This window comes from Carettochelys insculpta, chromosome 4, assembly GCF_033958435.1.
Source record: "Carettochelys insculpta isolate YL-2023 chromosome 4, ASM3395843v1, whole genome shotgun sequence".
NCBI classification, from domain to species: Eukaryota; Metazoa; Chordata; order Testudines; family Carettochelyidae; genus Carettochelys; species Carettochelys insculpta.
The window spans coordinates 112,605,133-112,628,026 of record NC_134140.1 but is presented as its reverse complement, the minus strand read 5'-3'; the positions used below and the strand labels follow the sequence as shown (position 1 = coordinate 112,628,026).

General features: G+C 45.6%; 1 protein-coding gene across 1 annotated transcript in view; it reads left to right on the top strand.

The window, feature by feature from the left end:
- Positions 1-1,865: 1,865 nt before the first annotated feature.
- The window catches only part of NFKB1 (nuclear factor kappa B subunit 1), a 97,072-nt gene continuing 76,043 nt past the window's right edge, over positions 1,866-22,894 (top strand). Inside the window, exon 1 of the mRNA XM_074993503.1 lies at positions 1,866-2,072. The gene's annotated coding sequence lies outside the window, so the exon portion shown is untranslated. The remainder of the gene's footprint in view (positions 2,073-22,894) is intronic.

The following is a 22,894-nucleotide window of genomic DNA, read 5'->3' as shown; positions in this document are numbered from 1 at the left end:
TAGGCCCCAATGAACCTAACACTGGCGGTGGGGAAGGAAGAGGGGTGTATGTGTGTGTATCTGGAGTGGGTGAGGGTTTTGCTGTGTGGATTTCACTAAAGGGTAGTGTGAGCTTTCAGGTACAGAAGAACTCTTGGCTAGTCAAGTATGGTAACCCTATGTACTACTTCCACTTAACACTTGTACTCTGGGTGGAGCATAGGTCACCTACAAGTCCCCTCCACTTCACTCTGTCTTGGGATAAAGCTTCTAGCTGGCTCCAGGAATACCCCAGTTGTTGTCTTTCAATCTCAGTCTTTTGCATTTTCCTTGGGGGTTGCATATGAGAGCTTGACAGACTATGCTGGATGATGGTTTTCTGAGAGTGTGGCCTAGCCATCCCCACTTTCTTCTCTTGATTTCAGTATCAGTTGGTTCTTGTCCTGTTTTGTTCCAAATCTCCTGATTTGTGACCAAGTCTTGCCATTTGATGTGAAGGCATCTGTTTATGAATGTCTGTAGCTTGGAACTTAAACACTTTTTGGTGGGCCAGGTCTCACATCCATACAAGAGCACACTCCTCACTTTTGTGAGCAAAAAGAAGTCCTGGGGCACCTACAGACTAACAGATATTTTGGAGCATAAGCTTTTGTGGGCAAAGACGCGCTTCATCAGTGTGACAAAGCAGGTCTTTGCCCATGAAAGCTTATGCTCCAAAATATGTTAGTCTGTAAGGTGCCACAGGATGTCTAGTTGTTCTCAAAAATACAGACTAACACGGCTACCTCTCTGATAGGCCTCACTTTTGTGTTGACAACTGCAGTTTCATCTTCACAAATGTTATTTGTGAACTCCATATGGGACGAAGCATCTTAAATGCAGCTTCAAAAACAACAAGAAGTCTTGTGGCACCTTATAGACTAACAGATATTTTGGAGCATAAGCTTTCATGGACAAAGCCCTGATGAAGCAGGTCTTTGCCCACAAAAGCTTATGATCCAAAATATCTGTTAGTCTATAAGGTGCCACAGGACTTCTTGTTCTCAAAGCTGCAGGCTAACACAGCTACCTCTCTGATACATGTTAAATGCAGCTATTGCTTTCCCAATCCTGCCACGGATATCTTCATCTGTTCCTCTATCTGTTCCCATGATCCTCCCCCAGTAGGTGAACTACTCCACATCTTCTAGGTCAGAACCCTGCATAGATATCTACCGACTCCCCAGTATGAGTGTGTGATGTTACAGTAATACAAGGGGAGTTGGTAGATAGGGATCTAGATACCCTCCCTCTCAGGGGCCTCCTCTTTTGGGAAGGGTCAAACAGGTAACGCTACCCAGGCCTGGTGTGCAGCCCCCGGGGCCTCGCCGGACCCAGCCAGTTGTTTGCTCTCCCTGGCTACTGGGGGCCCCCAGAGTAAGCCTGAAGCTTGTCCCACAGCTACCCCGGCTGGGCCCAGAGCCGGGCGGGCAGAGGGCAGCCAGGCCCTGCGCTTCCCTCAGGCATCCCTGGAGCGGCTTTCTGCTGCGCGGCCTCCCCGCCCTTCCGCGGCGGGCGCCGCTTCGCTCTCGAAACGTCAGCGGGAATTTCCAGCCAGGAAGGAAGTGAGAGCTGCGCAGCCGGGGAGGGAGGCAGGCAGGGGCGGCTGCTGGCGCGAAAAGGCAGCGGCCGCCCGCGCCGCTCAGCAGCAGAAGAGGGAAAACCCCGCGCGCGGCGGCTGCAAGGGAGAAGGCCGCTCCGCAGAAGCGTTTACATGGCGCCGCGCTGACTCCGGCGCGGGACGGAGCGGCTGCCCGGAGCCGGGCTCGCACTCCCCATCGGTCCCGCGCGGAGCAGGCGGCTCCCGCCGGAGGCTGAGCCTGTCCGGCGGGGCGGGGCGGGGCGGGGCGGGGCGGGGCTGGGCTGGGCTGTGGGCAGCGGACAGCGCTCCCTCTGGTGCCGCTGGCACCCTGCCCCTCAGCCAGCTGCTTCACTTCCTCATTCCGGCTCGGGCCGCAGGGCTGAGCTCCGCGCCGTCAGCTGCTGCGCCGAGCGGCTCTGCCCGGAACCGGCGCCGCTGCGGAGGGACTCCGGACCGGAACGCCTCACAGCAGGTTTGTGCTGGGCCAAGCCCGTCACCTAGGGAGCGGGGGGAGAGCGGCGTTCTGTGCCCACAGGGCCCTGGGGCGTCTCTCAAGCGCCGGCGCGGCACGTCTGTATCCCCTCGGTCGGGGTCGGTCTTCCGGTGCCGGGTAGCGCGCCTTGTGGGGGACGCGCGAGGTCCAACCTTCAGGGGTCCGTAGTCGGCCCCGGTATGTCTCGTTCTCATCGGGGTGAGGGAGGTCCATGGGGGAGTTTCTTCCCTCCACCTCCCCCTGTGTGGACGGTCAGAAAAAGGCGTTTTCTGTAGGTCGGTTCCAGCCACGCAGTTGTCGGGGTGGGAGTCGCTTCTGCTACATCGACTTTTCGGTCTAGCGCAGACCTGGCCTGAGTGCAGCTCTACCGGAGGGCAGGTCCACGCTGTGGCGGCTGGTCGAATTGAGGGTTATGTTAGTTACGTCGCTAAAGTGGAGGTACCTTAATTCAGGTTTCTGCGCTGTCTCCACTAAGGGAGGATCCCATCAACTTCCCTTACCCCTAATGGGGGGCAGGAGTACTAAGGTTGGCGGGGATGCCCCATAAATTTGATTTAGGTGCGCTAAATCAAACTCTGTAAGATGAAATGCAGCAGGGTCAGTCTTCTCTGGAGTGTATTTATCCTTAGGTAGTGGATGGTAGCCAAGTATAAAGTACAGGATGTTATCAGACAGGATCAGAGAGGTAGCCAAGTTAGTCTGTATCTTCAAAAACAAAAAGAAGTCCTGTGACACCTTGTAGACTAACAGACATTTGGAGTACCAGCTTTCATGGGCAAAGACCTGCTTCATCAAAGACAGAAATACCTGTTAGTCTATAAGGTACCACAGGACTTCTTCTTGTTTTTATCAGACAGAGGGGAATTTTAGCAGAGGACAAACCCAGCTTTTCTTATCAGAGGTAGCAGCGTTAGTCTGTAGCTTGGAGAACAACAAGAAGTCTTGTGGCACCGTATAGACTAACAGATATTTTGGAGCATAAGCTTTCGTGGGCAAAGACCCGCTTCATCAGATGCATCTTCATATGCAGCTTCTTTTGACTCTTGGCATGGGAGCTTTCATAATGGCAACACTCAACTCCTATATTCAGACAATTTCCTGGACATAATTTTTTAAGTTCTTCTCCAAAGACTGATAACCCAGTAAACAGAACAGAGCTGTTTCTTCGGGGCATATCAGGATGGATGGTAGCTTTAACAGCAAACAAAGGAGAAAAGATAGAAAATTATTGTTAAAATCATCTGAGCAGGTCCAAAGCCGTAGGTGCTCAGCAGGTATTGCGTGATAGGCACACATGTGGCCTGGCATAATACAGTAATGTACTGAGCCTTAGATGGGTTTGCAAAATGAGAGCTCAGGTACAGTGTGTTTCTCATTCTTAAAACCTCATTGCTTCTAAGTGCAGGTGTCTTAGCTGTATAGAGGAGCCTTTCAATATGGTTTATTTGCTCCGTTCCTTATCTCCATCCACTATTGATTTATAGAGTCACTGGACCAGAAGTTGAAATGTTACTGGTCACTTAACTGCTATTTTAATAAATGAATGATCCTGAAATGCTTTGTGTTGTGGATTTTCCTAAAAGGATGACTGTCCACTTGTTTTTTTTTAATTCTGCTATCTCGGAATTCCAGTTTCCGCTAGAGCACACTTTAAATTTCATATTGTCAGTGTTTTTTGTGCTGGTACGTGCCAGTACTGAGTACCAGCACCTTGGCAGCTTTTTACAAAAAAGGCACTGCATATTATAATTTTTTTTTTTTGGTGGTAAAGAATACTTCAGAAAAAAACTTGTTCTGCTTTGTTGTTGTTAATTGTTTGTAAAGGGCTGTAAATCAGGAAGGGTCAACTGTACATAATGCTTTAAAGTCCACAAAACAAACAAGCAAACTGAAAAACAAGTGGGGGAAAAACAAGAGACTGTTTTTTACTTTGTAGGCGGGTTACTTGTAATTATGGCAGAAGAGGCCCAGAATTTCAGTGTGAAAATAGTGATTTTTTTCATATGTCTCTTTGATTTCACATGTGAAATTCTCACTTTATCTGATAGAAAAATCAAGGTTTATACTACTTTGCCTAGGTTGGTTTCCCTTAAAGACTAGTCACTTACCAGTATAACACTGTAATAATTATTCCTGATATTTTCAGTAATTTCATTCTAAGTATAGGGAATACTGAAGCTGATTTAAATAATTCCAAAAGCAGTAAGTGAGATATTCAGTACTAAATTATGCAAATGAAATCACCATGGATGGGAAATACTAGTTAATTGTTTGTTACATTTGGTTCTAAAAATAAGAAGCTTCAACTCTCCTTTGCTTTTCATTTGAGTGGCTTTTGTTGACATGAGTGAGGGAGCATTATTAAGTTACTCACTTTATGTGAACAAAAAATAGGATACAGTTTCTGCAACTTACATACAAAATGGAGTCTGTGTTAAGGTGAGTTATATTATGTGGTCCTGATCTCTCAAATGTTTCATATGTGCAATTTTACCCACACAAGGGAAATTAAGTACATGTGTAAGAGTTTTTAGGATTGGGGTTTTAGACATACAGCATCACTATTGGTTTAGCAATATATTTCAGTTTTAAATTAAAATATGGTAACTTTTGAAAGGCACTGCTCTTTGCTAAAAGCTTTGCACACTTGCTAAAATGTAAAGTTTGAGAGGAAAATGTAGATAACACAAGTTGACAAATGTGTGCTTTTTTCTCTTTTTCATAAAAGAGAAACCTAAGAAAATGCTAAAGGACTTGATGCTCCACTCCAGATCTCAATCAGTGTCGCTTGATGAATCTGATGGGTGAAAGATTGTGACCAACTGTTTTGTTTTAAAGTCTGGAACTCATTTACAGCCTATTATGAATTTGCTTACTTCCCTAAACAGTCTGATGGCCAAAGAAGGATTTTTTTCTGGTTTAGAGCCGCACTATTGTAATTTGGGAATAAGAAAGGAAGGAAGGAAGGAAGGAAGAAAGAAATTATTGCTCAAATGTCTACAAAAAATTGAAGAAAGATTTTGTCACTTACAGTATTTTGACATTTAAATCAATAATATAGCAATAATTGAGTTGCTAAAATCAGAAACACTAATTAAAGGCTCAGATGTGTATGTTCATCTGGTATAAACTAATATAGTTCCATGATTCGTTGACATTCAAGTCAACTGAGCTATGCAGGGATGTCATTTGCTGTGGGGCAAAAGGGGGAACAGTGCCTCACCAACCACCCACACTTTTCATAGGTCTGTATGCTCCATCGTGTCTTCTGCTTCCTTACCCTGCACTCTCTTCCCATCTGCTCATAGGAATAAGGGGACTTCGAAGTAGGCGGGGTCCTTTCGAAAAGGAGCCCCGTCTGGACAAGTCGCGCGGCAGCGAGCCGTGTCAATTTCGAAGTGCCGCGGCCGCCCGCATGCTCATGAGGCGCTAAACATGTATTTCAGCGTTTCATTAGTAAACTTCGAAATGGCCATTTGCATAGCCATTTTGAAGTTTTTGGCTAGTGTAGACACAGCCATAATGTTACATATGCTAACGCTTAACTTCCTCCTACCCACCCCCAAAATTCTGAAATGATGCCCTCCCAGAGCCATGATAATGAACACCAGCTAAGAATCTGCCTATAGCATTTATACTCCTTAATTTTATTTAGCCTTCTACAGACTAGCTTTCGTCTAGTTCAGGAGTGTGCAAAGTGGGGGGGCATGACAGTTTGAAAGGGGCTGCAGTGCAATTGTCTTCCCCCCCCCCATGGCTTCTGCTGCTTTCCCAGCCCTCTGCTTTCTCCCCCACAGTCTACACTACTGATGTCACCAACACTCCACCTACCACTGGGCCAATCAGAATGCTCAGAGGCCCTGAGTCAAGTGGTGGAGCCAAGATGGCAAGTTCCTAGTTCAATAAGGCAGCCCCGTTGGTCCCCGCAGCCTATCTCATACTAGCCCCTGAGAGTCCCCCGAGAGGCTGGTATGGAGTGAGTGCTGCCTGTGGTGGTGCAGGGCCACCTTCAGCCTGGTGCCACCTCTGCTTTTCAACATCATGCAGCCTTGAGTCCCTCACATTCCCTCCTGGGGTCCTCCCCCAGCACACTCCTTCCCTCTTCCGGGCACCCTCTGGAGTCCCCCAAAACCTCCTTCATGAGCATCTCATCCCCTTCCCAGGTATCCCATCCTCTTCCTGAGCCCCCCTCCCATCCCTTCCTGTGGTCCTCCCTGGCTAATTGCAGGGCTGAAAAATGGGGCCCCGTGTAAGTTTGCTTATCCCTGGTCTAGTCCACAAGCGTCAGCAAGAACTGTGAATAATGTCAGACTGCAGTATTGCTTTTAAAAGGTGAACAGTTTTTCTTTCCCTTTCCTTCCCAGAGCCCCCAATAGGTGTTGGAAGGAAAGAAATTTATGCCAACAAAAAAGTCATGGCAAAATTAAATTAGTTTCATTAATAAGTTGTCAATAAGTACTGGAGAGAGTTTTTATGAAACTGAGACTGATTTGGTTTCATTTTGGAGTAGAATTATGTAGATCTAAAGAATACTGATTTGCTATTGAAATCATTCTGTGACTGACAGGGAGCCCCCAGCTTTCTCAGTCTTTCTGTGAACTTTAAAGCTGTTTTGCATAATGAAAAGTGTCCCAGAAAAAAAGTACTTGAGACGAAAAATTAAAATGAGGAAGGAATGGGGGGATTGGGGAGAGAGAAAAGAATGGGGAGTACTGTTTACTTTTGTACCATGTTTTAAACATTTGCTGCTAGTTACAATTATATTTATGTAGTTTCACAGTGATTTAGGTATTTTCTTTAAGCTTGGATTTATTACTCTCATTTGGTTAGAGCTACATCATTTTGGTAATGCTTAACAATAGATACTTATAGGGAAGCATCATTACATCATGCACTCAGCACTTGGTAAATATTGGAATTTTCATGAAAATTGAGTTCCTCTTTCTAATCAGTTTTGCTTTGTCCTTCTTACTTCTCATATGCTGCTACCTCATTTATAAAGCTCCATGAATAAACCCAGAAAATGTCCTTCAGTAGTAGGATCACGTGTGATGTTTCTTATGTACATTGGCCCTGACCAACAAGCATAAGAACCAATTGGAAGCCCTTTCCAAGTATAAGGGTTATGGAATATGCTGTTAAATTATTAGAATTCATAGGCTAATTTGTGGAACTAAATTTTCCCTTTTAGTTCTACACATCCTACCCCACTGGCACAGAGATTGAAAAGATGACTGAGAACAGAATGTTTTAATTATTTAATTTATTTATATGAACTTTCTGTACCAAGAAAAACTGTTGGTTAGAAACCTGTATCTTTGAGCATGCTGTTTTATCAGATTATTATGTGTCATGAGAGATGATTAGAAAACAGAAATAAATTAAGTCCTGCCTTACAGACTGCTTTTGTTTCCCAGATGTTAATTTAAATGTAAATATGTCATTATGGGAGAGAGAATTTTATTTATACAGCATACAAGGAAGCTTCTAAGTTTCTTTCTTTTGATTTACTAAGGGAATGTGTAGCAGGAAGTTAATTATAAAATAAATGGAAAAAGAGTTCTAGACAGTCACCCCTCAGTCACTTTCAATTCTAGCCCATGCAAGTTGTTGTCTTAAAGTTTCCATATAGTGACCACTATGTGAACTGTGCGATAGACTTAGAAAAAATTCCACTTTGCCAAAATTATGATCAGAACTGGCACAAATTGTAACATTTGTGCAATATTGTCTCAGTAATTATATCCTCATTTCCAAAAGAATTATAGAATACTAGAACTGGAAGGGACCTTGAGAGGTCATCAGGTTCAGTCCCCTGAATTCACAGCAGGATCAAGCACCATTCTAGGCCATCCTTGATAGATGTCTATCTAATCTGCTCTTAAATATCTCCACTGATGGAGATTCCATAACCTCTCTAGGCAATTTATTCCAGTTCTTAGCTACCCTGACAGGAAGATTTTCCTGCTATCCAACCTAAACCTTCCATGCTGCATTTTAAGTTCATTGCTTCTTGTCCTACCCTCAGAAGTTAAGGAGAATCATTTTTCTCCCTCCTCCTCATACCTTTTTAGATACTTCAGAGCTGTTATGTCCCCTCTCAGTCTTGTTTTTTCCAAACTAAACAAACATATTTATTTCTGTTGTCCCTCATAGCTCATGTCCTCTAGACTTTTAATCATTTTTGTTGCTCTTCTCTGGATCTTCTCCAGTTTGTCCACATCTTTCCTGGAGGCAGTCCTTCAGTTAAGGCTTAATCAGCAAAGAGTAGAATGGGAGAATTACTTCTTGTATCTTGCTTATGACACTCCTGTTAGTACATCCCAGAATGATGTTTGGTTTTTTTTCCAACAATGTCAGACTGTTGACTCATATTTAGCGTGTACATAGCTTTAAGAACAGGAGCAGTTCCTTGAAATCCACTGGACCACCCTTATACTTCATAGTAAGTGTGTTGTTAAGTTAGTCACTACATCAAAGTCTGTTGACAGTTTCAGCTGACAGGCCAAAGTCTAAATGGGTTTGTTTCTGAATTATTCTGTCCATCCCATTTTAGAGATGGAAGCGCTGAATTAGGATTGAGCAGCACTGGCAGACAGAGCAAAGTGAAATCAAGCACCAAATTAATTAAATTCTTCCAACAAGGCACAGAATTAATTAAGATAAAATGTGATGGGCTAGATTAGCAAAGAAATTTACCCAAAGTAAGGCTGAGCATTACTATGCCTGGAAAGTCACTGTTAGGCATTGAGGTTCCCTGTACAATAGCTGGTAAAAGACAGGTGCCTTAGGATGGGATCGTGCAAAGGTCAGCGTGCTTGGTGACTCATCACCTAAGTTACCAGCAGGAGATGCCATGTCAAAGTGTATGTTCCCAGCTGCAAATCTTGTCCTCGTTTTAGGCTCTATACTGTTTTTTTTTTTTTTTGGAGGGAAGAGACCTTCCTTAATAGCTTTAGACCAGTGGATATGGTACTCACCCAAAATGTTCCCCCCACCTGCCATTTTAGGTCCCTCCTTCTGATGAGAAGAAAGGTGGTAAATCTCTTTTCAGAGCCTCTCTAATACAAATGCTTTAACCACTGGACTAAGAGACATTCTCGTATGGGTCTTTCTTAGCCTCTCCTGTTGTATCAGTTCCAATTTGAACTAAATAATGAACAAATTACTGGGCAAGAGAGTGTATGTGCAAGCACAAGAGTGAGTGGAGTTTTGTTATTAGCACACTCACCTAGGACAGCCAGGATCCAGTCCTCCTTGCTGCATTGACTTTTGTATTATCCACAGTGGAATAATTTCAACAAACAAGATTAAGGGTGCCTTATTTCAAAATATGCTAGAACAGTGGTACCCAGTGTGGGGTCTCCAGACCCCTGGGGATTCGTAGGGGTATTGCAGGGGTGAAAAAAATAAAAGAAAATAAGTTTTATTTAATTTGCAAAGTTACAATCAATTATTATTTTTAAATTAAATATCTTCCAATAATGTTATTAATTGCTGTCTGAAAATCTATATTGTGGTTTCCTTTTCCCTTTAAAGAAGTGTACATAGCACCAAGAATTGTCTTTTGCTAGGGGTCTGCAAACAGTTTGAGGGTGTGATTTGGGGTCTGCGAATGGTTGTGGGGAGTGATTGTGGGTCCGCACCAATGAAAATATTGGGAACCACTGTTCTAGAGCTCAGTGGTTAGGGCACTCGCCTAAGAGTGGTAGGAGCCCAGATAAAATCTGTTCTCACTTCTTGTGGAAGGTGAACTAGAACTGGACCACTGGATTAAAAGATAGAGAGTGTCTCCGGAACAAAGTTTAGTGCAGGGGTGCTGAGCTGCAACCGCATCCCTGAGTGCCCCAGGCTGGAGCCAGCTGTGGGGCTGATGGTTGGGGACCCAGGCCCTGCAGTGGTGCCACTGGGACCTGGGTTTCCTTTAAGCTGCTCAGGAGAAATTCAGATGCTGCCTCCCTGATTAACAGAGTGCCCACAGATAGATTTTTTGTTGCTACCAGTGATGCACGTTTGCACCTCTGTCCGAATACAAATATTAATTCTAAACATGAATGGAAAACATCTGCTTGTAGATGGAAAAGATTAGAGGGAACATTGGCTGGGAGCCCAGGAGGCAGTGGAGCTCCTCGTGGTGCAGCATGCAAGCTCTGGGGGACGTTGCAGCACCGCCCCCACAGCCCTCCTTTCCATGCCTATGGGTGGTCCTCTTTCTTCATCTCCTCAGTCCCCACTTCTGTGAGTTGACCTGTTGGGGCCTGATTCAGTAGACAAGGTCTGAACATGTTCACCGGATGGATCACAGTAGGCGAGTTAAGTGGAAGAACACCTTTTTTCATGCTGTTGTTGAATCAGTCTGGCCTTTAAGCCTGTGGACACCTGGTACGGAGTGGTAGTATGTATGCCCAGAGGCTAAAACAGTTTCCTCGGAGACTTTGTCAGTGCCCAAATCACTCACCACTGACATTTGTTCAGTCAAAGTCTGGGGAACAACATCCAGTGGTGTCTTATTTGGGGATTTAGGCACCAAAAATGACAGTTAGAGATTCCTTTATGAAAGGATTTAAGCACCTATGCGCTGTGTACTTCACCTAATCTGGTGAGTGAACCCCTAAATGTGATAATGTTCTTTAAAATCAGATTTCTCTTTCCCAGACCAGTGGACAGTTTGGGACATGTTAATTAAAAAAAAAAAACAGTAGAAATACCCCCATGATTTTCTAATTTTATTAGTAATATTTTCAATATTTTATATTATAGAATATGAATTATACTGCCTACAGTGGAGGCCTGAGTGATGGTTGTCATTTGTTTTGTTTTATATGGATTAAATCCAAAACAACCTGAGTTCTGCTTCCCAAATCTCATTTTGAAAATAGTGTTCCACCTCCTCAAAATGCAGATTTTACAAATCGCCTCACAATGCTATTCTCAGTTTTATCTATTTTATTTGCTGACTGTCATTGCACCACTGACCGCTCAGAAGGTCAGCACTTCAAACTTACAGTGTCAACACTCAAACAAAAGGCCACTGAAAATCCCTGCCCAGTATCACCACCTCAGAAAGGACCTCACTGAGCTCTTGCTACTTCCAGAAACCCCTCACTCTACAATGTGTCAGTGTTCTTGTTTAAATGGGGAACCAACCCCATGGATTACAATTTGACTGAGGTGGTCAACTTCTAATATAAAAGTTGAACATTATACATTTACAAACAAGACTGTATTTAGGGAAGATGGCACTCTGGGATAATTTGTATTTTGCAACCTTTGACCCCTACTGTGTCCCCAGGCTCCACAACCATCACCCTTGGCCCCTGCTTTTTTCCCCATTTGTCACCCCTAAACACTGCTGCCTTCCTGAGCTCCTCACCCCTCCCATATTCTCCCCATGCCCACTGCTGCCTGCCCTACATTATCTGTCCCAAGCTACATTCTGCAGCCTTACACACCAGCCCTGCCCTCGTCCTTTCTTCTCAACCACAGTCCTCCCGACCACTGCCCTGGATGCTGTGCATCCATGAAGCTGGCCCTGATTACAAATATAAAAGTTAAGGTGTGTTTTGTTTTGTTTTTTAAAAAAGACACTCCAAAATTATCATTTCTTTATTTCTTCAGGTATTTTTAAACCTGAGTTTAACAATAGATCATCCAGAATTCATATGGCTCCTCCAGAGTCCTCACTCAGCTTACTTATTTTTTATCAGAAGTTCACTACAGACCGTTTCAGTATCTGGATATGCAGCTGCTGAAGTTGGAGAGTTTTGTCACTATTTTTTATTTTGAGAACGTAGTTCACTGCAAGTTTGAGAACTGTTTATATGTTTCAGTTTCATTAGTTTGAATTTGTTTTTCCAAAACAACATTCAAACATTTTCAAGTCATGCACGTTGGAAAACAATGTCAATGATAAATACAAAATGATGAAGTCACTTGATTGCCTGTTCTGTTCATTCCCTCTAATGCATCTGTAAATGGCCACTGTCGGATGACAGGTAATGGGCTAGATCAGGCGTGTCCAACTCGCGGCCCATGGGCCGCATGCGGCCCTGGACAGCTAGTAATGCAGCCCCACAAGATCGTAAACTTTTAACATTATTATGTGATTTATATACATTAACTGTATTATATATTTTATATGCGGCCCAAGACAATTCCTCTTCACTCAATGCAGCCCAGGCAAGCCAAAAGGTTGGACACCCATGGGCTAGATGGACCCTTGGATTGGCCATTAGGGATGTTCTTGTTCCTATTTTACTTAGGAGCAATACATTAGAAGCACAGAACAAATTTATGTGAACGGAACAAATGATAACACATTGCCATCTGTCATTAGGTCACTACTTCCTTTTTTATTGCTACCCTAAATTCCAATTATCATTTACAAGACCTTCCTTACTCAGGGAACATTAGTTTTGCAGGGATGCTCAGTAACATAAGATTGGTGATGGAACTCTGCCCATTCTGCAGAAGCAATGTACACCAGACACGTTAAGTTACAAGAACTACATATTCTTCATTGTAACATTGCATTTGGTGCCAGTTCTGATTTAGAAATTTTATCTCAAACTGTCGGCATCAGTAGCACAATATTGGGACAATTAACCTCATTATGTTTGATTGGGAATGATATCCTTCAACTTTTTGTGCAGATTATTCCCAACTTGGATTAACCCTTAATGGCAGCAAATTTTTGGTGTTATGTAGGGTCCTACCAAATTCATGGCCCATTATGGCCAATTTCACAGCCAGAGGATTTGAAAATTGGTAGATTTCATGTTTTCAGCAGTTTAAACCTGAAATTACATGGTATTGTAACCGTGGGGTCCCATCCCTAAAGGAAATGGGATGTGCATGCAAACCTATTGAAGGGAGGTCATGGGATTGACACCCTCATTTCTGTGCTGCCTGCAGAGATGGATTTTGAAGGTTGCAACTGCAGGAGGTTCCAAGAGGTAGAAGTGGGTCTGATCTCCCCTGTTATGCAGGAGCCCCCAGATCGGGGCTCCTTGCTGCTAGTCCTGCCAGGCTTGGGAGGGATAATACCTACCTTCTGTCTGCACAGCTCTAGAAAGCTCTGCACCCAGTGCCCCACACTCAGCTGCAGGCTGCTGGTCAATATCAGCCACTTTCCCTGATGTAGGAGGAGGCACCGTGAAGTGGATCTGGTCTGGTGTGTCCTCACCCCCAGTAGCTGTGCAGGAGAAGGAAAGGCCTATCCCTCCACTGCGCGATTGGAGCTAGGAAAGCCCCTTTGAGGGAACATTGCTAGGAACAAGGAGGTATCAGATTTCATGGGGAAGAGCTTATTTCACGATCTGCGATGCACTTTTCATGACTGTGAAATTGGTAGGATCCTAGTTATAGTGTACAAGGGTTAATTATACTGATAAGACAGCCATTCCCAGTGTATTATTACTGCTAGTCCAATAAACTTCTCCATACTTAAATGTTTAGCTCAGTAAAGCAATTGTTTTTTGTAGGAAATCTGTGGCTGCATTTTCAGAAGAGCTCAGCACTCAGTGGCTCCTGCTTAGATTTTTAAATAACTGTGTACATTTTCCTAAGAGTTCAGCTCCCACTTAAAATATGATATAAAGTGGATATATTTTCAGAAGTGCTCAACATCCAGGAAGTTCTGTGGAAAGTAGTTGTGGATATTGAGCACGTTTGAAAATATGGCCTCTAGTCTTCTTTAATCATTTTAAGGTCATAAGCAGTTCTAGACCTTTCTGTAGATTATAATTCTAAGGAGATTCTGTGGGTAGACATCCCTCAGGGCTGGTAATGCATCCTTTTCTGAAAGAATTTTTAAGATGGAGTGTAAAATTAACGTTTAAAAAGAAATAAGATGTTACCTCAGATCCCAGCTCGAGGGAAAATCATTTCCATTTGAAACAGTGTCAGTTTTGAGATACACGAGACCAAATCCTCTTAAGTGCCATCCAACAAAACTATAACTAGCCATAACAAATAACAACAATTGTGTTTGTAGAAAAACTAGCATTCAGCGTCATCATTCTGGGCTTATGTAGGAAAATTAGATGATCTGCAGGCTTGGCAAGTAGCTGCCGAAATGTAGCAATTGAAATTCCACACTTCAGCATTGGAGCAGGCTGTTTCTCTGTGATACTGTAATATGCAGGTGTTTTAATATATTTTCTTTTTGATGAGCATGTCTGAAACTGTGTATTCAGTAGAAAATGCTTTAAAAAATCTCAAATAGAACCAGTACTGATGTCACAAAGGGGGAAAAAGAATATGTAAAATAGGGAAGGATCTGCTAAGACATTATTAAGGATGCTGTCATGCTGAGATTTGATCACTTTTTGTAATGAGTTAAAAAGTAGTTTCAAATGTTTCAGGTGCCTCAGAGAGCCCTATCAATTCATATGATATTAACAAATGTCTTTCATGTTGATATAATGTTCTTTCTCCTCTTGCTGTAGGCAGACATACAAGTGTGACAGTGAAGATGACAGTATTCAAAATGCTTTTAAAAGCAAACAAACCTAAGTATTTAGGGAAATAATTTTACATCTTTTCTTTTACAGTTTTAGTATTTAGGGGTTTTCACTTGTCACAGTAGCAGGCAGTTGCACATGTATAATTATGCATATAATACTGGTTATTGTGCATGCAACTTTCAGGTTTCCAGTATTTCCAAAACCATCCCTAAGAACAAAAAAGCAGTCCAGTAGCACTTTAAAGACTAACAAAAATAACTTATTAGGTGGTGAGCTTTTGTGGGATAGACCCACTTCTTCAGACCACAGCCATACCAGAACAGACTCTGGAGTTATGAGCTATGGAGTCTGGCTATCTCTCTGTTACTGTCGCTTAAAACAACAATTTAATTTCAATTCAGCAAATCTGCCTTTACCTAGAAACATAACAAAATATCCTGGGTGCTAGGACTACAAACAAAAGAGATAGTGGGATATCTGTTGGAACAAAATGACAGTCATGGTTAAACCTTCTCTGCAATAGGCTTTTTTTCTGAATAATTTCCCACTGGTAAAGCTCTACCCTTGGTAGCAATGATTGAAGTGCAAGACACAGGTAGCTGCCAGCAATTATACCTCTTTGTTGCACATACCTGCTTTAAACATGTTTAGACAACATGGTCTTTAAAATGCCAGCGATGGCCTGGAGCTCTGCCTGTGCTAGTGGTTCCACTAATGGAGCTGCACCAGGTTTAGCAAAGGGAATTTTCCCAGAAAAAAGCCTTGTGTAGATACAGTCTTAAAGTTTTACAATGGTCTAGAGCCCAGAGGTGGTTAAAACTGCAAAAAGCAGATTCCTCAGTTTAGCTGTCATACATTATGTTGACAACCTACTTTGCCTGTGGATATCCTCTCCAGGGGTTTAGAAGGCCTGAGGCTTTGTGCATATAAGAATATATTGTGCTTCTCCTCAGTAGATATCAAAACACTTTACAAAGGAGGTCTGTATCATTATCCCTGTTTTACAGAAAGGCAAACTGAGGTATAGAGAAGTAAAGTGACTTGCTTCAGGTTACCCGACACGCCAGAGGCAGAGCTGGAAACAGCACCCCAAGTCTCCTATGTTCTGTCTTTACTAGAGACTTTTGTCGACAAACCTGGGGTTTTGTTGACAAAACTCGTGGAGCATCTAACACAAAATACACTTTTTATTGATAAAAAAGCCCTAGACAAAAAAGCCGTGTAGATGCTCTTGAGGGCTCTTTTATTGGCAGAGCAGATCAAAAGATTGATCCACTTTTAAGTGTAGGTGCAAGCTGTTGACAGAAGTTTTGTCGGAACATCTCTTCCAACAGTAACGTCTGTATATAGATGCTTCTAGTGTAGATGCAGCCCTAGATGCTCATCTTGTAAAGTGAGATTAAAGCAATTTACTCTGTACAGACATGGATTATGTTTCAGTATGGAAAAATCAGAGCTAAGGATGATTCTGTGGTTACAGGAAGCAGGGTCAAAGAGGAGATCCTTAGTGAAGAGGAAAAGATACAGGATAAAGTATTGTGTGATTATATAGCACAGCAATTATCATTTGTATCTTCAGAAATCAGTGCTAGAATTTTTAAACATTAAGGCATATCTGAAAACCCACAGTCACCTGTAAGGAAACTTAAAACCTGCCATATTATATAGCTGTGATATGGTACAAAATGACACACATTTCTGGTACCACTCCTGTGAAATAGTGAAATAAGACTCCAGTTCACTTGCCTGCTCCCTGTTTTCCCTTATTCTGAATAAGCAAAATAAACCTGTTAACAGGATTAATGAACACAGTTTATCTTCCACTGCTGTTTTATACATTTTTATTGGGAAAAATTGTTTATGTGAAAATAGTAGGAAAGGGCAAACCAATTTGAACAGAAAATAGAATTGCCACATGTGTATGAGCATCCTTGGCTATAAAACTGGCAAGAACTGTTCATTCAGGATTTCCAGCTAGTTGAGGGTCAGAGTAATTTTTATTTTGCCATTGAGCTGCGTTTACTTTCTAGATTCCCCTTTCTGAAGAAAAGGGTGTTATGTCAGGAGTTAAAAAAAAGCTGTTTTGTAGCAGTCCTGGTGAGTTTAATAGAGGTAGATAAACTTTATATTGAACTTTTAATAAACCACCTGAATAATTCTGTTGCAGCGGTATTATTATCTTTAAAAATATAAATGAGACATTCTGCATTCAGTTACATAAATTCTCAGACTAACTTCAGTTCAGGGTTATTTAATTTCTAGCAGTCTATGTCCGCTTCATCTCTGTTAAATGCTATAGGACATACATATTTGACTGAGACTATGTATATCCTGGCCTTTGGTGGGCAAAATGTTCTTTTTTTTTTTTTTTTTTTAAATAAAGTTCTTCTTCGAGTGGTCCCTGTGGGTGCTCCACAATAGGTGTCGGGCTCGCCCGGTGCCGCAGATCGGAAATCTTCCAGCAGTTTCTCCTGGATCGCGCATGCGCTGGCGCACGCCGCCCCCCTGCGCACCCCCGGCCGTGTGCACGATCTGGTCCCCGCCAGTTCCTTCTCAACCGCCATCGGCTGCAGACGGAATCCACTCAGGCTAAGGCCAGAGTCAGATTACTTAGTGGTTTTTTTCCACATGTAACTTGTTGTTTCGGTTATTAAACAAAAAAAAAAAAAAAAAGAAGAGAGGAGCGGAGAAGAGAAGAGCGGACGTGAAGGCCATTTAGGCCGCCCGCTGCCCCGCAGGCCAGTGATCACTATTTGGGGTGGAAAGGCACAAATTAAGTGCTAAGTAGCCTATTAACAAAAAAAGGACTCACCGCAATGGCCTCTTCAGGTTTTAAAAAGCGGGAGTCATGCCGTGAAGCTATGCCGGCCTCCGTGGGGCATAGCGAAGGCATCCGACACCTGGGGGAATTACAGCTTACCCAGACATGTTCTTACTATGCTAAGCTCACAGCCAGGGTCAGGAAAGACAGAGTGATGAGGCGTAAAATGCTCTTGTTGATAAGGCTTTCCAGCCGGACTTGCCGGAGAAGCCTCACCCAGAAGGGCCCTCTGGGTTGCATAAGAGGAGGGCAGTTTTTCTCTCTCACCCCCTCAGTGCAGAAACAAAGGAAACTCTCCCTGGCTTGATCCTTGCCATGCGTTTGCAGCGAGCAGGACGAGCGGAGCACACAGCCACCAGCCACATACTCAGGCAAGCGGCAGCGCACGTGGCAGAGGCTGAGCCTCTGATTCAGCACGCGTGGTGCCTAGAGCATGAGCCAGGCAAGCGCTGGAACCGGCGGCACCGCCACAGGCGGCACAGACCCCCGCGGCACCACTGGTGCAGGGCTGCCAGGCACGCAGCCTGCAGGCACCGGAGGGGGATACCCATGCGGCACCGCAGCCAACGGTGCTGAGCGCGGCGCTGACAGCAGGGCCGAGATCCCCGGCACGGAAGGGGACGGTGCCAGCCCCACAGCGGAGGGGCAAGGCAACATCAAAAACCCAGCACCGCAGTCCATCTCTGGACAGGGCTGCGCTGCTGTTAGCATGAAGCCCTCCCCCTGTGATACACACGCCACACCGAAGGCCTGTGTCTCCACCGGCCCATCCAAAAAAAAACCCAAAAACCTCCTTCTCCATTCCTCCAACCAATGTCACCATGGCTTGGGCCACCTTCACCATTTCTGGGATTGGATCCCCTGGCGTACTATCACAAGCCAGTTTCACCTCTATCTGTGTCGTCGCGGAGGTCTCGCTCTCCCAGACATCAGGGGTACACACCCCGCAAGTGGTCTAGGTCTCCATCCCCGGACCCTTGCCCGTGCTGCCATGGTCGTCCTTATCAGGCTGGACACAGACAAACCACAGGCCTACACCCAGGGGCAGGTTCCTCTCCCCGGCCGCTCAATACCCCCGTGGGCACTCCCGATCGGGGACGGAAACACAGTTGTCTAAAGGGGAGTTAATTTTAGAACCCCGAGACTTTTCTTCACAATCCTCCGGCGAGCAAGTGTATCATCGACCGCAGGAACCCGAGGGTTCGAGGGAGGTTTACCTTAGTGGTTCCTCCTCATCCTCCCCAGATGAGGCCATGGCCCCCGGGGACGTCTCTCCCCCGGGTGACTTTAAACAGTTTCAGGAGCTGTTTAGAAGGGTGGCTTTCACGGAAGACATTCAAACAGCAGAGGTGCAGGAGAAACATCACAAACTCCTGAAAAATTTGAGACGCCCGGCTTCATCCAAAATTGCTATTCCACTGGACGAAGCCATTCTGGAGTCAGCCACTACTACATGGCAGACTCCGGCCTCTGTTCCGCCTACGAACAAGAGAGCGGATAAGAAATAGTTCGTCCTGGCAAAGGGCATGGAGTTCCTCTTCAGTCACCCACAACCAAATTCTTTGGTGATTGAGTCGTCCCAGCAGAGGTCAAAGACTTCTCAGTACAAATCGGGGGATCGGACAAAGATGCTAAGAAGCTAGAGCTGTTTGGCAGGAAGGTATATTCCTCTCCTATCCTGCTATTGAGAATGGCAAATTATGGGCACACCTAGAAAACCATAATTTTGATAATTACTCCGGGCTTACTCCCCTCACTTCCGGAACGTAAAAAGCCAGTGTTAAAGGTGATGGTTCAAGAGGGCTACTCAGCATCGCAGACGGGAGTCCAGATTGCCCTGGACGTGGCGGACACGGCGGCACGTTCAACGGCTACAGCAGTGGTCATGCGTAGAGGATCCTGGCCCCAGACGTCGGGTATCTCGAGGGACCTACAGGCGAAGATCATGGACCTTCCCTTTGATACACAAAAGCTGTTTGCGGACTCAACCGACTCGGTCCCTCACGCCAGTAAGGACTCGAGAGCTACACTTAGAACCTCGGGCATTTATACTCCCCCATACAGGAGGGAAAACTTTTACCCTCAGCAAAGACGCTACGCTTACAACTACAGCATGCTCAATATCAATGGGGCTACGACCAAGGGCGCTATCAATAGTGGCAACACTACAGAACTCCTAGGCGACGTTCTTAACAAAGCCATACACCCTTGGGTCAGGCCTAAAGGCAACAAGTTTGATGGGTAGGTCAGGGGCTGCACTATCAATACCCTCGCTCAATGCCACTCTCATTTCATGTTCCATCATCGCCTCAGACCGTTCCACTCCCAATGGCAAAAGATCACCACAGACATATGGGTGCTGGAGATCATAGCCACGGGTTACGCGATCCCCTCCCAGTCGCTTCCACCAAAGAAGCCTCCCACCAGGCCTCACCTCAGGGACGCTGCCACGAGGCGAGGCTCAAGCAGAAGGTGACTCACCTTATGTTCATAAGGGCGGTGGAAAGAGTGCCGGAATAATTCCAGGGGAAGGTTTTTATTCACACTACTTCCTACCAGAGAACAAAACAGGACACTGGAGGCCATCTTAGATCTTCGGGGCCTCAACAGTTACTTGCGTAAGCAACTGTTTCGGATGATCACAGTTGCCTTGATACTCACGGCACTGGACGATGGAGACTGGGTTGCAGCACTCGATTTACAAGATGCTTACTTTCATATAACAATCCACCCGGCACACAGATGCTTCCTCCGCTTCACGGTTGGCCAGGAGCACTTCCAGCACAGGGTTCTTCCATTGGGCCTCTCCTCGGCCCCCAGAGTCTTTACCAAAACCCTGGCAGTGGTGTCAGCCTACCTGCACAGACAGGGGGTGTTTATTTTTCCCATATCTGGGCGACTGCCTGCTAAAAGGGACCTCGAAGGCAGAGGTCTCACGCATGATACGCGTCACAGCGGATACGTTTCTTCGCTGGGCCTAGTCATCAACCTTGCAAAGTCAAAGTCCGAACCCACACAACATATAGAGTTCATAGGGGCATGTATAAACTCTATCACAGCAAGGGTGTACCTACCCGACGCCCGCTTCCGCGCAATCAGTTCGCTGGTGCAAGTCATTACATACAGCCCCATGGTGCCGGTCTTAACGTGCCTACAGCTGCTGGGCCATACAGTGGCAGCGACGTTTGTGGTACAGAATGCCAGGTTGCACATGTCAAGCCTGTAGCATTGGCTGGTGAGCGTTTAAAAACCGGCATCCCACACTGTCCACAGGGTGGTGTCACCCACAACAGAGGTGCGCAGATCCCTGGCATGGTGGGAAAACCCCGAGAATCTGCTAGTGGGGGTGCCTTTTCACCAACCACAAATTTCTATTTTTTTCTTACTACCGACGCCTCCCACATGGGATGGGGAGCGCACATCGGCGACAAGGTAACGCAAGGGCTATGGTCCCCTGTGGAACAGACACTGCACTTAACCATGCTGGAGCTCAGAGCAGTGTTCAACGCCTGCAAACATTTTCCAGATTACCTACGTGGCAAAGTAGTCTGGATTCAATACCGACAATACCTCCAGTATGTTTTACATCAATCGACAAGGAGGAGCATGATCCCGTGCCCTATGTGTGGAAGCAGTCCAATTGTAGAATTGGTGCATCGCCAACAACATAACGTTGAAAGCCTTGTACTTGCTGGGCGCTCACACCGTGAAAGCAGATCAGCTGAGCAGGCGCTTTGCAATCACGCACGAATGGCAGATCCGCTCCGATCTGCTACGGCGCATTTTTCGTACATGGGGGTTTCCCCAGATCGATCTGTTTGCCACAAGGTCTTGCACAAAGCCAGAAGGGAGAGAGCTCGCATGATACTCATAGTCCCGCTTGGGATCGGCAGCAATGGCTTCCCTTGCTTTTGCACATGTCGGACCGCCCACCGCTCCCTCTACCGGTGGCACCGGACATACTCATGCAGGCTCAGGGGTCCTTAGTGCACCCGCACCCTCAGGGTCTGCACCTACAAGCATGGCTAATCCATGGCTCAGCTTTTTAAAGAGCACGTGTACCGAGGGAGTACAACAAGTCCTGGAATGTAGCCAAAGGACCTCCACCAGGAGGACTTACAAGCAGAAATGGACTCGATTCACAGCCTGGTGTTCCGCCAAGCAGTTAGCTCCCCTTGACGTTCCTATACCTGTAATACTAGAATACTTATTGGACCTCAAGAGAGGCGGGTTTTCTCTATCCTTGCTAAAGGTCCACCTCGCCGCTATATCAGCCTTTCGGCATACAGAGGAAGGGCCCACGGTATTCGCCCATCCTATTGTTACCAGGTTCTAGAAGGGGCTGGTAAACCTGTACCCCCCCTTGGAAACCGCTTCCACCATTGTGGAATTTGGACTTGGTGCTCAGCACGCTATCGGGTCCACCTTTTGAACCATTAGCCACAGTTCCCATACGTCTCCTTATGATAAAAAAAAAAAACAAAAAAAAAAACAACCTTCCCCCTTGCTACTACATCAGCCCACAGGGTGAGTAAGCTCGCGGCAGTGATGGCAACGCCGCACTGCACAGTACTCTCAAAGGAGGCGGTAACCTTAAGGCTGCACCCAGCCTTTGTTTCAAAAGTCTTTTCGGAGTCCAATCTTAACGAGCCAATAGTTTTACCCTCGTTTTACCTGAAGCCTCACAGCTCCTGCACGGAGGCACGTCTGCATCTCCTGGATGTGAGGAGGGCGTTGGCCTTCTACATAGACAGAACTAAGTCCTTCCGGAAAACGGACAGGCTCCTAGTCTCTCTCTCTCCCAGGTCAAAAGGAGAAGGTCTCTCTTCACACAGAATCTCTAAGCACATTGTGTCCTGTATAAAATGTGTTATGAGCTTCAAACTGCTCCTTTGCTGGCCCCGCCCAGGGCTCACTCCACCAGGGCGGTGGCAGCGTCAACAGCCTTCTTCAAGGGCATCGCGTTAAAAGACATCTGTAGAGCGGCGACCTGGTCTTCCTACGACACCTTCGCCGAGCATTATGCCCTGCCTCGGGTATTCGAAGAGGATACCCGTCTGTTGATAGCAGTCCTCTCGGGGGCAAGCTGCACATCAACCGATTACCCACCTCCTTACTTGGGTTACTGCTGGGTAGTCACCTATTGTGGAGCACCCACGGGGACCACTCGAAGAAGAAAGAGAAGTTATTCACCTGTAGTAACGATGGTTCTTCGAGATGTGTCCCCGTGGGTGCTCCACCACCCGCCCATCCTCCCCGCTTCGGATCTCTGTCTAGTGTTTTTCAGGAGCATCCAAGGTGGTTGGTCAAGGAACTGGCAGGGACCGGATTGTGCACACGGCTGGGGGCGCGCAGGGGGGCCAGCGCGCGCCGGCGCATGCGCGATCCAGGAGAAACTGCTGGAAGATTTCCGATCTGCAGCGCCGGGCGAGCCCAACACCTATTGTGGAGCACCCACGGGGACACATCTCGAAGAACCATTGTTACTACAGGTGAGTAACTTCTCTTTCTCC